This window comes from Panthera onca, chromosome D4, assembly GCF_046562875.1.
Source record: "Panthera onca isolate mPanOnc1 chromosome D4, mPanOnc1 haplotype 2, whole genome shotgun sequence".
NCBI classification, from domain to species: Eukaryota; Metazoa; Chordata; class Mammalia; order Carnivora; family Felidae; genus Panthera; species Panthera onca.
This window is the reverse complement of record NC_138351.1, coordinates 63,374,345-63,387,647: the sequence shown is the minus strand read 5'-3', so window position 1 is coordinate 63,387,647 and position 13,303 is coordinate 63,374,345. Positions and strand designations below refer to the sequence as shown.

Below are 13,303 nucleotides of genomic sequence, written 5' to 3'. Positions count from 1 at the left end.
CAAGCATAATGAACATTACCAAATGTTATTATTTTAGGGAAAAATTGAGAAAGACATTGAAATGGACCAATTACCGAGTGTAATCCCATATAGCACGCCCATCCAGGTTATATCAACCTTTCATTGTCATTGAGCTACTTCACAACTCTGTAGAAGATGGGGAATAATGTAAATTATCCTTGTCCATAAAAATGCAAAATAATTGTATCTAGTGGAATATAATTGATTATTGCCTCATAGATAGACCTATCTTGATTCTATTGGTAAATCTATTCCAGCATTCCTTATTTGCCTGTATAATATGTGGTTCTTCAAATTTCCATTGGAAACAACCATAGCATCTTACTGGTTCTCTAACTAATGAGTTAAATAAAATTTTTGATACATGTTCATTGTATGTTTGTATGTGAGTCAAAATTCCCCATTTTAAAGTATCTTTTAACACTATAATTATAGTGTTTAAAAAAAAAACTCTTGTGAGTCAAAAAATATTGTGCCCACTTTCTCTTATATAAGAAAAAACCACAAAGGTATTCTCACACATGCAAGGGCACAGGTATACATATAAAATATAGAACACACACACCTTCATTTAAAAAAGTGCTTGAAGAAATCAGCATACTGAAACATAAATCAACATTAAGAAATTTGGAACAGCAAAGCACTGAAGTTAAACATTGAAATTCCTTAAACATAAGTCATATAAATATATATGGCTAGAGGTTACAGAAATAGGAAAAACATGGTTTGAAAACAACACAATAGTTTTAAAATAAATTAAACTACAATAATCTAGGGAGGATTCTGGGGAAATGTGGTGAAAATACAACATTCTGACACCCTCCCATGCCCAATTCCCTTCTTTTATTTTTTAAGATTTTTTTTTAAGTAATCTCTACACCCAACATGGGGCTCAAACCCACAACCCCAAGATCAAGAGTCACTTGCTCTACCAACTGAGCCAGCCAGGCACTCTACCCCACCCCCAATTCCCTTAAGTAGATGAGGAAACCCTATTCCATAACCACCTTGCCGTACAGAAGGGTTTCCCCTACATACCTGAAAAAGTTTCTGCAAATAAAGTGCAGTGGTGAGGAGGGTGGAGAGCCTACCTGTCGTGTTCTCCCCCAATACTCATAAACAGAATTTTCCCTTCTGGCAACTCCTTTCTGCAGACCCTCCCACTGGGCCACATCAATGATCTGCCTATGTAAAGGGATCTAAAAGGGGACAGATAATCTCGTGTCTATGTACTCTTAAAACTACCTTTGCTCTGATTTGCCAGTTTTTGTAAGTATAACAACACTAAGAAACTGTAAGGACTACCACTATCTTTACCCAAAATGTTTTGTTAGGAAGAGGATCTGTAGAAAGTGTATTTTACTATTCAAAACTTGTAATTCAAAATGAATTACCATGATTCTGACTTAGCAATAGCTGAGCACTTACAAACTCATAAATAAGTGTAGGGGCCAAAATTTGCTATCCCAACATATGCCTCTTTGGCATGTGGATTATTTTAGTTTTATTATTTAAAAAAATTTTTTTAATGTTTATTTATTTTTGAGAGAGAGAGAGAGAGAGACAGAGCACAAGTGGGGGAGGAACAGAGAGAGAAAGAGGGAGACACAGAATCTGAAGCAGGTTCCAGGCTCCGAGCTGTCAGCACAGAGTCCCACGTGTGGCTCGAACCCACACGTGGTGAGATCGTGACCTGAGCCAAAGTTCAATGCTTAACTGACTGAGCCACCCAGGTGCCACCTAGGTTGGTTATTTTTAAAAAACAGAAGACTCAAGGAGTTTTTCTTTTTTGCCTCCCTTGTAACCACCTAAAAGAATTTAGATAGAGGACCTATTCCAGGAAGGGAGATATCACTATAGATACCTATAGTGTAATATGAAGTAGGTGTGCTAGACAGGGAGGAAACTAGCAATACCCCTTTGACCTAAATTGTCTCTATGTCCCATTGTTTCTGTATGGCCCAACAAACATATTTACCCAACATTTACTCTTTCTATTCTTTTTGTGAATTGCATTCCTTCCCTTCAAGCCTCAGGCCCCTACCCTCTTCTCCTTAATCCATAATGACATATACCTCATTTCTCCTTTCTTTGTAATTTCATTTTTATGTGGTTTCCCCCATATATACGTAATTAAATTTCATTTTTCCTATTAAACTATCTCATGTCAATTTAATTCTTAGACCAGCTAAAAGAACTTGAAGTGTAGAAGAAAAATTTTCCTCTCCAACATAAGCCACACCATCCATCACAAGACTATTTATTGAATGAAAGGTAATCACAAGAATATTTATTGAATGAAAGGTAAATAGCCACAGAGCCTTTTGTTGATATCTTGACAAATGAAATAATTAGTATAACAGTGACTTATTAGTCTTCCTACAGGAAAGTGTGCTAAGAAACTACAAAAAATTTACATCACATATGCCAATATTTTCTACTTAAAAAAAGATATAGCACTCTTAAATGTATAATTCCTGAAAAGAATTAGTAAATATAATTCTGACTTACATGAGTACAACTTCTTTTTTTTTTTCAGTTTATTTATTTACTTTGAGAGACAGAGAGAGTGAGTGGGGGAGGGGCAGAGAGAGAGAATCCCAGGCAGGCTCCACACTGTCAGTGCAGAGCCCAATGCAGGGCTGGAAATCACCAACTGTGAGATCATGACCCAAGACAAAATCAAAAGTCAGATACTTAACCGACTGAGCCACCCAGGTGCTCCACGTGGGTACAACTTCTAAGAAACCTCGGGGAATATATCATCCTCAACCAGAATATTTGCTTTTTGGAAAGAAAGATAGATCTTTCCCCCAAAAGACCAAATTACTATTTTTTATGAAAAGTCAGCTAAATGCTAACCAGATATTAAGGCTTCTAAATGTTTACATCCTTCTAGACCAAATGTTCCCCCATTTTTGTCTTAAAGGGGCAGATAGTAAATATTTTTGCCTTGGCTGACCATATGGTCTCTGTCACAACTATTCATAGTTGTGCAAAAGACTGCCAATATGCCAACAAATGGATATGGCTGGGGTCCAATTAAATGTATTTACAAAAACAGGCAGAGAGCCAGATTTAGCCCTAGGCCATAATTTGCTGGCCTTTCCTCTAGAACTCAGTTATTGCAAAATAAAGTGTGAAAGGGGCAGGAAACATCCCCGACCCTATTTTCCCACACGAATCAGAGTTCAGCCTGCTTGTTTTCAAGAACTGCTTTCTAAATAGCACCTCAGGCAAGCAGACAAGGATCTCTCCTTTGTCTTCCTTGTTCGTATTCCTGATTGTTCCACAGACTCAGCGGAAGAAGTGAAGATGCAGAGGACATTTTCAGAGAAATCTTCTGCAATATGTGACTCAATCTCACTTCAAAGGGATCCTCTTCTGGCCCAGAAAGTCATTTTAAACTGAAGCACCACTTCTTATCCCAAAGGAAATCAAGTACCAGAGGGTCTTATCCTGCCATCTTGTGGCAGATTGGAGTATGGAAAGGGAAATGGTTGCACAGGTGGAATGCCTACTTTGTAACAGGCACTCTACTCTGTTCATGTGCTGGATGCAGGAGCTATATAGGCAGCCAAAAAAGCCACAATCCGTTGTCCTCAAGGAGCTTACAGTCTGTAGGACAGGAGGTGTTAATCAAAAAAAAATTCGCACAAACACATGTAAAGTGGTCTGAAGGAGCTTACATGATCTGAAAATGAGTATGAGGGACTCAACCTGGACACAGAAGGTGGAGAAAGCTTCCCTGAAGATGAGATGATTAACATGAGGCCTGGATATGGGCAGGGATGTTTCAGGTGAGAAACTGAGGGAAGTTGATTTCAGAGAAAGGGAACAGTGGCCATAAAAACTCTGCAGCAGGAGGAAAGCAAGGGGGGGCTCTGGTATGAGATAAGGCGAGGGAGGTAAAGACAGGATTGTGCAGAGCCTCAGAAACCAGGAAAATAAGGGAGTTTTCTTTATTGTATAAGCAGAGTGAAACCATAACATGGTTTAAAGCAAGGAGGAGAGACAAAATCAGATCTACATTTCAAAAAGACTGAACTGTGTATCAGTCAGGGTCCAGTCAGGACACAGAAGCTACACAGTAATTTGAACAGGGAAAGATTAAATCAAGAATTACTAACTCTTTAACAGGAGTAATGAGGGACTGGTCTACAAGATGGAAGCAAAATTCTAAAAAATATACACATATCACATATAAGGAGCAGCCACTCCCCAAGAAAGGGCCTCCCACTCCCAGGGCTGAGACCCAGACCTTATTGGAGAGGAAACCTCCATGGCCCCCTGGTTGGCAGAGAAGTCACAGTGTTGCAACTTGCTGCAAATGCCCCCTCTAGGGTGCCAGGGGAAGCCCTTCAAAGGGAGGTACCCCTCTGGAGGCACTCCACTAGGAAACCACGCAAGGGGAACATCCACAAGAAGTTTCTGACTGCTGGGTGCTGCTGGCCACAGTGCACTGCAGAAGCTGGGCTCAGGAACCTAGTTCTGGAGAAGCTGGGCACTGAAAATCCGCGCACACTGCAGGAGCCTGCATGGAGCAGTACGTCCCAACTAGGAAAGAAAACCCCTTCCTCCTCCAGTGTCTCTCCAGTGCCCTCTACTGACAAAGGTTAGCATTGTGCCTTCTAGCAAAGGAAAATTATTTAAAGGCCCCAGCAGAGCAGGCAGTTTGAAGTCAGCACCCATCTTGTTAGTTTGGATGAAAAAACACAAGAGGTTATATCGTCCCCAGGCATGGCCAGAAAGGACACAGACCCAGGCCCAAGAGACATACAAGTAGTTGGTAGAGTGCTGACAGGCAGCTAATCAGCACTATCCTGAACACATAAGCACCAGATGCACCAGATGAAATCTCAAACAGAATATTTTTCAGAGTCCAAGTCTCTTGAGACAGAACAGGCCTCCGTGGGACTGGAAGTAACTAAGTAACATCTATTAACATGACTCTACGGACCTTCAATCAACAGCATCCACCTTCTCAGGAGACCCCTGCCTCAAATTTTGCCCTTAAAAATCCTCACTTCTGGGGCACCTGGGTGGCTCAGTCAGTTGAGCTTCTGACTTTGGCTCAGGCACTGATCTCACAGATTGTGAGTTTGAGCCCCATGTTGGGCTCTCTGCTATCAGGGCGGAGCCTGCTTCAGATCCTCTGCCCCCCTTTCTATCAAAAAATATTTTTTTTAAAGAAGGAAAAAAAACCCTCACTTGTAAGCCACTGGGGAGTTCAGGACTTTGATCATTAATTCCTCATTCTCCACACCAATAAATAGCCTATCTTTCTTCACTCCAAAAGCTCGGTGTCAGTCTTTTATTGGCTTGCTGTTCATGGAGTTGACAAACTCTCATTTGGTTCAGTTTCACATGTACAATGGATTTGAAGCTGAGATTGGTCTCTATGTGGAGAGCCTCCTGAGAGAGGAGCAAATAGGCCAGTTAGGAGGTACTAAGTCCAGAAGAGAGAGGAGAACATGATATTAACCTATAAGGTGCTGGACAGTATACATTAGTAAGTTCCACTGTGGATTACAGAAAAGACACCAAATAGCATGGTTTATGTCGCTGTGCTCCCTGGATTTGCAGACATGCTGCCTTGGAAGGTATGGCTAAGAAAGCAAAGAGGGTCAGCTGTCATGGGTCCTTAGATAAGAAATTGATAGCATCAGCTGCACTGAAGCACAGGAGAGCTTCATAAGGCACAGGCGTGGTATTGCTCCCAAGAGACAGACTTGCCAGGTTTACCCTACACACCAGGTGCAATCAAAACTACATCTAATCCATGCAAACACTACCAGTCAGGCTTGCAAAAGCAGGCCTTTGGGTCTAAAAGGTTACTAGAGAAAAATGAGCATAATTTGTAACAAAACATCATTCTTATTTTTAAAAAGCTTTTAAATGAATGACCTTTTTTTTTTTTTTTTTAACAGCCAGCAAGTCTGGCCTTCATACAGGCTTTCAATTCACCCACTGTCTCAAGATCATCAGGGGGGCAGAGTCCAGGTGAAGGGGGTAAAGTGCCATAGCTTATCTGTAAGGAGTCACCCCTCATTCCTCCAAAGCATTAATATCACCAGCTGGTAGATCTTGAATACTGCCTGAGAAGCCAGGGTTTGAAGTAAATTTGTCAACAACCAAAATTTACTAAACACAAAAACAAACAGCAGTTATCATGGCTCCTTCTGCGTAGTGGAACTAAGGGTGGGGAGAGGAGGGGGGCAGTGATTTTTTAAATACACCCTTTTATGTGGTTTGATATTCTTTTAACCAGCCCTGAAATAAAGGTGGAGAGAAGCATTCAAATGAGTAAAGTCATTATATCATTACAACACTGGAATGGAATTTAAATTACTCAAAGATTACTCTTGGGTCTGAAAGTGATTCAAGGACTTTTTATTATCTGAGAGTGGCTGAAAAAGATATAGGACATGGCTGAGATGGTCTGTGGGGAAAGAACACAGTGTCCCTCTGCTAGCACTTCTTTGATCTCAGCTCTCTCAATATAAGGGCAACCACAGCAAGTGCGCCAAAAAAGAACTGTTTAGAATTGAGCTCTGCTATTAAGGAGGGCACTTGTTGTGATCAGCACGGCGTGTTGTATTTAAGTGATGACGAATCACTAAATTCCACACATGAAACTAAAATGAGTATTATGCTGTATATTAACCAAAATTTAAATTAAAACTTGGGAGGAAAAAAAGAAAGAAAGAATTGAGCTCTGCTCGTTCACTGGAACTAAGATTTGGACAAGTCTGAATCTAGACTTGGTTTCGGAGATAGTTGAACAAGCTCCTTTATTCCATGTAAGTTTTCCTTGCTTCCTGCAGACAGATTGTGATAATGCTGTCTCATCAAAACAAAACTCTTTGAGGGGCGCCTGGGTGGCGCAGTCGGTTAAGCGTCCGACTTCAGCCAGGTCACGATCTCGCGGTCCGTGAGTTCGAGCCCCGCGTCAGGCTCTGGGCTGACGGCTCGGAGCCTGGAGCCTGTTTCCGATTCTGTGTCTCCCTCTCTCTCTGCCCCTCCCCCGTTCATGCTCTGTCTCTCTCTGTCCCAAAAATAAATTAAAAAATTAAAAAACAAAAAACAAAAAAAAACAAAACTCTTTGATATATAAAAATCTCTGGAGGCACAAATCGGTAGTGAAACAGATCATCCTGATGGTTGAGTTTGCAAAGGAGGACTTGGCTAAAAACCTTGAATCCATCATCATGCCCATAAAGAAGATATAAAAGGGTAAGGATACAGTTTGGAAGAGGAGTTGGAGGATATCTTTGGAGAACGCTGCTGATCTTCCAACCAAAGGTGGTGGGTATGAGAGGCCTGCCTCTAACTTCAAGGTTAGACCTCCCCAGGATCCGCCAGCGAGCCCGCAGTGAGGAGCCACAGTGGACTGCCGTCTGACTCCCATCTAGGAAATATGGAGAATAATGGTGCCTTCCAGGTGTGGCAAATTATCAGGGCTGATTCTTTTATTTGTGGAGCACTTTCAGAGTTTCCTCCTGCAAAGCCTCTCCTCCAGCAAGCCACTCAACATCTGCATCTAGCAGTACAACTCCAGCCCCCTCTGCTGAGGTCCCCTCACCTTGGAGAAAGTCCCTTTAGGAGAGTTCCTCTCCAAGTGACCACCACGCCAGCTCCCTACCACAGACCCACCTCGCACAGACAGAACTCATTCACTATTGCCCTCCTCTCATAACTGCAACTGGTTCCTAAATCTAATTCCACCCATGGGAAAGTAACGGCATTTGCTCCATCTCCAAAGCTTTGAAGTAACAGCCTGGCTGCCAGCCATAATTAACGGTTCAAGAAAAAAATATTAGTACTTAGACTATAAACAGACCAACACACACACTCTAAATTTCTGGGTTGCATGGGTGGGACCGCAAAATATTCCACCACATGTACATAACTATATTTTAAATGATGAATTGCCTATTGGTAGACGGTTAGATCGCCATCGATTTTTTTATTAACACAGTTCCTACAAATCAAACGGCGGGGTCACGTGGGGCTCCAGTCAGGCGCACCACCCACATTCTCACTCTCCGAACAAACGCCAGGTCCCTGCGGCCTCGGCGCTGCGCACTCTCCGTCGCTCCCGCAACGCGCATGCGTCAATCAGTCCCGTTTTCCGCAACCATCTTTCCGGGTCGTGTGGCCCTCTTCGGAAAATACAGTCTTCCCTCCTTGTGGAAGTTGCCTCAAGATAGCTAAGGGTGGCTTCCGGAATAAACTCCATCCTAGAGAGCACGCCCCTCCACGAACCACCTGCCCCAAAGCGTGTGCTTACCGGCCTGCTTGGGGGACTGGGCAGGGCTCCAAGGAGGCAGGAAGCCTATCAGAACCGAGGCCCCGCCCCCTTCGCACCACCTGCTCCAGACTGGTAGGGTGGTATTCTTGAAGATTTGTTGTGAGGGTTAAATTATTAAAACTTCCTGATGCTTAAAGAGCATAGATAATTTGTAGCTACTATTAACTGCCTCCATGTCTACTCATTTTCCTTCCGGTGTTAGTAGTAATTTGGCTTCACTTCGCCAAGATTAATCTTGTGTGTTCAATCATGTATCACTTTCTCAAGAACTTATTAGTTGTCACTCCTATGGCCTCCACTTTATACTTTTCTAACTGGACTTTCTCCTTCAGCCCATCTCCGGAATCATTTATACACAAATATCCTCCTGTTGTCTTGGATCCTCAATGCTATCTCGTTCTTCCTAACTCATGAAAACTGTAAAAAGGTTACCACATCCATTTCTTCATCCCCCCCACCTCCCCACCACCCCATTTACTTCACTGGAATCTGGCTCCACTAAAACTATCCCCAGCAAGTGACATTAGATCTAGTGAACGAACACTTACATGCTATACTATCTACACCTGACACATCTATGCCTGTAATCCCTGTAAACCCCTCTGCACAACCACTGGTATTCCTAATGCTCACACTCATTTTCCTACCTCTCTGATCACTCTTTATCTGCCACAAGTTTGTCTCATTTGTCCTGTCTCCCTCTGTTGGTTCCCAGGCCACCCTAGTCCTGTTTCTTTCACTCTCCGTTCATAGGCAAGCTTTTTCATGTCATTTTGGAGTGCCAGTGACCCAAAGTCTACATACACCTCTAGCCTACACCTTTCTTCTGAGCTTCAGACTCTTGGTTATCCCACAGGAACGTCAGACTTAACACCTCTAAAACTTACCTTTTCCAGCAAACCTGCTTCAGTTCCTGTACATTATCACCTTCCTGTGCTCATCTCAGTGGATGGCATCATGTGCTGTCTCAAAACAGAAATTGAGGAGCTACCTTAGGATCCTCCCTCTCCCTCGCCCACAGTTCTCAGTCTGTTCCCTGGGAAACAGACTCTTGAGACTTGTGTGCAGGTGGTTTATTGGGGGGAGAGGGAGGAGACAAGCTCTCAGGAACAGCATGTGAGGCCTGAGGGAGGAAAGGTGAAGTGGGAGGGGGTTGAACAGTTGATGCAGTTCAAACAGTGGCCTCAGTCAATCCTACCACTACCTGGAATGGCCCTTCACTGAGGCAATGAGTGGAGCACATGCCCCCCATTAACCTGTCACTGCAAGTGACCTGCTTTCAGGAAAGGGCGTGACCTTAGGTAAGGTGGCTCTCTTTCCTGTGGGCAATTCCTATAGAGGGTCTAGGGTGAGAAGCATTGGCCATCAAAACTCCTAGCATGTGGGGCACCTGGGTGGTTCAGTCTTAAGCGTTTGACTCTTGGTTTTGGTTCAAGTCATGATCTCACCATTCATGGGATTGAGCCCCGCACCGGGCTCTGCACTGACAGCACGGAGCCTGCTTGGGATTCTGTCTCTCTCCCTCTCTCAGACCCTCCCTCACTCACATGCACATGAGTGTGCTTTCTCTCTCTCAAAAGTAAACATTTTTAAAAAAATTCTCAGCATCTGGAGGGATGAGTAGTCTACAAGAGGAAAACTGGGCATCACACCACAGTACCCACTACATCCCCATACTCCATTAGTTATCAAGTGTTTTACTGATTTCTATATTTTAATTTAAAATAAGATCCCTCATCCTTCAGACTAGTCTCTTCACTATTCAAAAAATGAGTCTAAATTTTTTTAATTAAAAAAAATTTTTAACGTTTAATTTTGAGAGACACAGCGTTGAGCAAGGGAGGAGCAGAAAGGGAGACACAGAATCCGAAGCAGGCTCCAGGCTCTAAGCTGTTGGCACAGAGCCCATCGCGGGGCTTGAACTCACAGACTGTGAGATCATGACCTGAGCCAAAGTTGTATGCTTAACCAACTGAACCACCCAGCCTCCCCCCAAAAATAGGAATCTAAATGCACCAAGCACTGTGGCAGGAACAAAGTAATGGGTGAAATAGACATAGTTCTTGCTTCCAAGATACTTACAGTCTAGTTGGGAAGTGAATAATCATCCAAATATATACTTTAAAACTATGGTAAGTGTTCTGAAGGAAAATTAAAGTGCAGAATGCTATGAGATCTTACCAAGAAGGGAGGCTTGCCCAGCAGAGTGAGGGTGGGGGTGGGGGCAGGGAAAGTTTCCCCGAAGAAGTGTCAAAGACAAGGGGCGCCTCGGTGGCTCAGTCTGTTAAGCGTCTGACTTCAGCTCAGGTCATGATTTCACAGTTTGTGAGTTCAAGCCCTGCATTGGGCTCTGTGCCAACAGCTCAGAGCCTGGAGCCTGCTTCAGATTCTGTGTCTCCTTCTCTCTCTGCCCCTCCCCACTCACACTCTGTCTCTCTCTGTCTCTCAAAAATAAACACACGTTAAAATTAAAAAAAATTTTTTTTAAAGTGTCAAAGATGAGTGGGCATTAACTAGGTGTGAGCTTGGTTGTGAGGCTGGGGTGGGAGTGGAACAATGTGGACAAGGTAACGAAATTGCAAAGTCTTATGACAGATGGAACAAGGAGCTGGAGGACCCAAAAGGCCAGCAAATCTGGAATGCAGAAACTGAGAGGGAGGAGCAGTAAGAGACGAAAATGAAGAGGCAGGCAGGAGCCAGGTGATGCAGAGCTAAATATTTGGGTCTTTTTTCCTAAAAGTAATGAAAGCCACTAAACAGTTTTAATCTCTGTCAGGCATAAATGATATACCTCAAACAGAATATTCAACTACCCCAATCGATGTAGATAAAATGGATCATATAAATATACAAAATGGCTAAAACCTAAATTCTGTTAATGCTAAGTGCTGGAGGCAAAATATATCTATATATTCAAAGCAGGTGGTATTACTACAACAACCTGCTTCTCTACCTCTGATGCCTACCTGTGGTTCCTGTGAACAGTAACACTTAGCTCTTATTGACTGTATACTAAATGCTAGTGTGTTAAGTGCTTTGCATAAATTAAATGACTTAATAAAACATCTTTGCAAAGTGGGCACTATTTTGACACTGAGATACAGAGAGTGCAACCTGTAAAAGTTCTCGCAGGCAGTAAATGGCAGAATAAGACATGAAGCCAGACGTCCAATTATAAAGCTAAAGCTTGAACTAATACACCGAAATATCCCGCCTAAGCTTCGGAAACACCCAATCTCACCTGACTTGGGTTTTTTCACATTGTCTTGGACTTTCTCCCATCGTACCCAACTCATGAGATCACACCTGTTTTGTAAACTGATTGTCAACCAAACTCCATACAATAAACCACAGGCCACCCCTAGAACCAGAGCATTGATTCCATTGGTTCTGGCTCATTCTCTCCTCACCAGCCCAAGATTTTGATGTCCCAGTCATCTGGTAGCTAAACCCAACAGTTTTTAAAAAAAAGTATTTGCTAGAAAAATACAAACTTACCTGAATATGAGCCAAAGAGAAACAAGGAAGCAAATCAGTCTTCTCCTAATAATTGTTTTATTATCCTGCTTTTGATTTTCTACCCTCTATTCCTAATCAAGAGCTAGGATGTTCCAAATTGTAGGTTTATAAAGTTAGGAAAGTACCCACTAGATGTCAGCCTTGAGCTGCAATGGGGTTTACTGGGATGTGGCCAGGGAGGTAAGCTGTTACGGAGAGAGCAAGAAATGGAAAAAAAAGGTTTAGAGTTTGGGGGATTTCTTTTGTACTGTAAACTAAGACTGGAATTGTAGTTAGCTCTTTGTACCAACACAGTAGTTTGATTTCTCAACAAGTATAATTAGGCCAATACATTAGATGATGTCACTTCTCTGCTCAACAATCTCCAATATGTTCCCTTCTCATTCAGAGTAAAAACTGAACTCCTTACCACAGCCTATTAATACCCCACTCTACCATCCCCATTCTCACCCACTTCAGCCACACTCTCCCCTGAACAAACCTGGACATTGTGGCCATCTTCTCAAGAGAGGTCCTCCTGGACACCTTTTGTAAAATGGCACCCAGCCTGCACCACACCACCCATAGTGACTTATTTTTCGTCTAATACTTATCACCACCTGACACACTACATTTACTTACTGTCAGTGTCTCTCTGGGACAGACTTCCAAGAGTCATTTGTTTTCATTCAGTGAATGCTTATTAAAAACCTAATATAAAGAAGGCACTGAATTATAGGAAGTATGAGAGACATTATCTTACTGATGAGAAGCACAGTCTCTTGCTCTTAACTCATATAACATCTCAGAGAGAATGCATGCACAATATTTTAAAAGGTTTTACAAAAAGAACTATTTGACAATCACGGCTGCCCACTGTGGAAAACTATGAGAACAACAAAAACGTGATGCATGCATTCACCTCTAGGCCTATTTACTACCCTGCCTCCAAATAGAAGATTGTTCAATTCTTAAACCCTCCTTGGAAGATGTTTTCTGCAGAGTAGGAGCCTTTCTTCGCGGGTAACCCATTCCCGTCCCCTGCATTTGAAACCCATTTATTTTGGTTTGTCCTCAATGCAAATGAAAACCACCCAGTTACCTTTCTCCAGATTATTCAATATGCACTATTTAAAGGTGTTCTTTGCTTTGATCTTTAATTCGAAGCTGAGTTGTATTTTTGCCCGGAAGACTCAATTAAGTTTCATTATCTCCATGTCCATTCTCCCACTCCTATACCTCATGCCCCTGGGGAAAAAATAACCATTGTCCTTTCTGCGAAAGAAAAACAAAAAGTGAAAGTCAAGAAAAATAATCCACCATATGCATATGGCCTGGGTTTCACCAAACTACTAGGAGTAAATTCAGGCTCCTCTGGACCCAAATCAATTATTTAGCCTCTTTCCAACCCCTCCACCCTCACAGACACTGTCATTCTAATGGAAGGAAGGAAGGAAGGAAGGAAGGGAA

At 42.6% G+C, this 13,303-nt stretch overlaps 1 long non-coding RNA gene across 1 annotated transcript in view; it reads right to left on the bottom strand.

The window, feature by feature from the left end:
* Window positions 1-10,028, bottom strand: part of LOC144614050 (uncharacterized) — a 254,684-nt gene extending 244,656 nt beyond the window's left edge. Inside the window, exon 1 of the long non-coding RNA XR_013551582.2 lies at window positions 9,223-10,028. This is a non-coding gene — a long non-coding RNA (uncharacterized LOC144614050). The remainder of the gene's footprint in view (window positions 1-9,222) is intronic.
* Window positions 10,029-13,303: the final 3,275 nt, after the last annotated feature.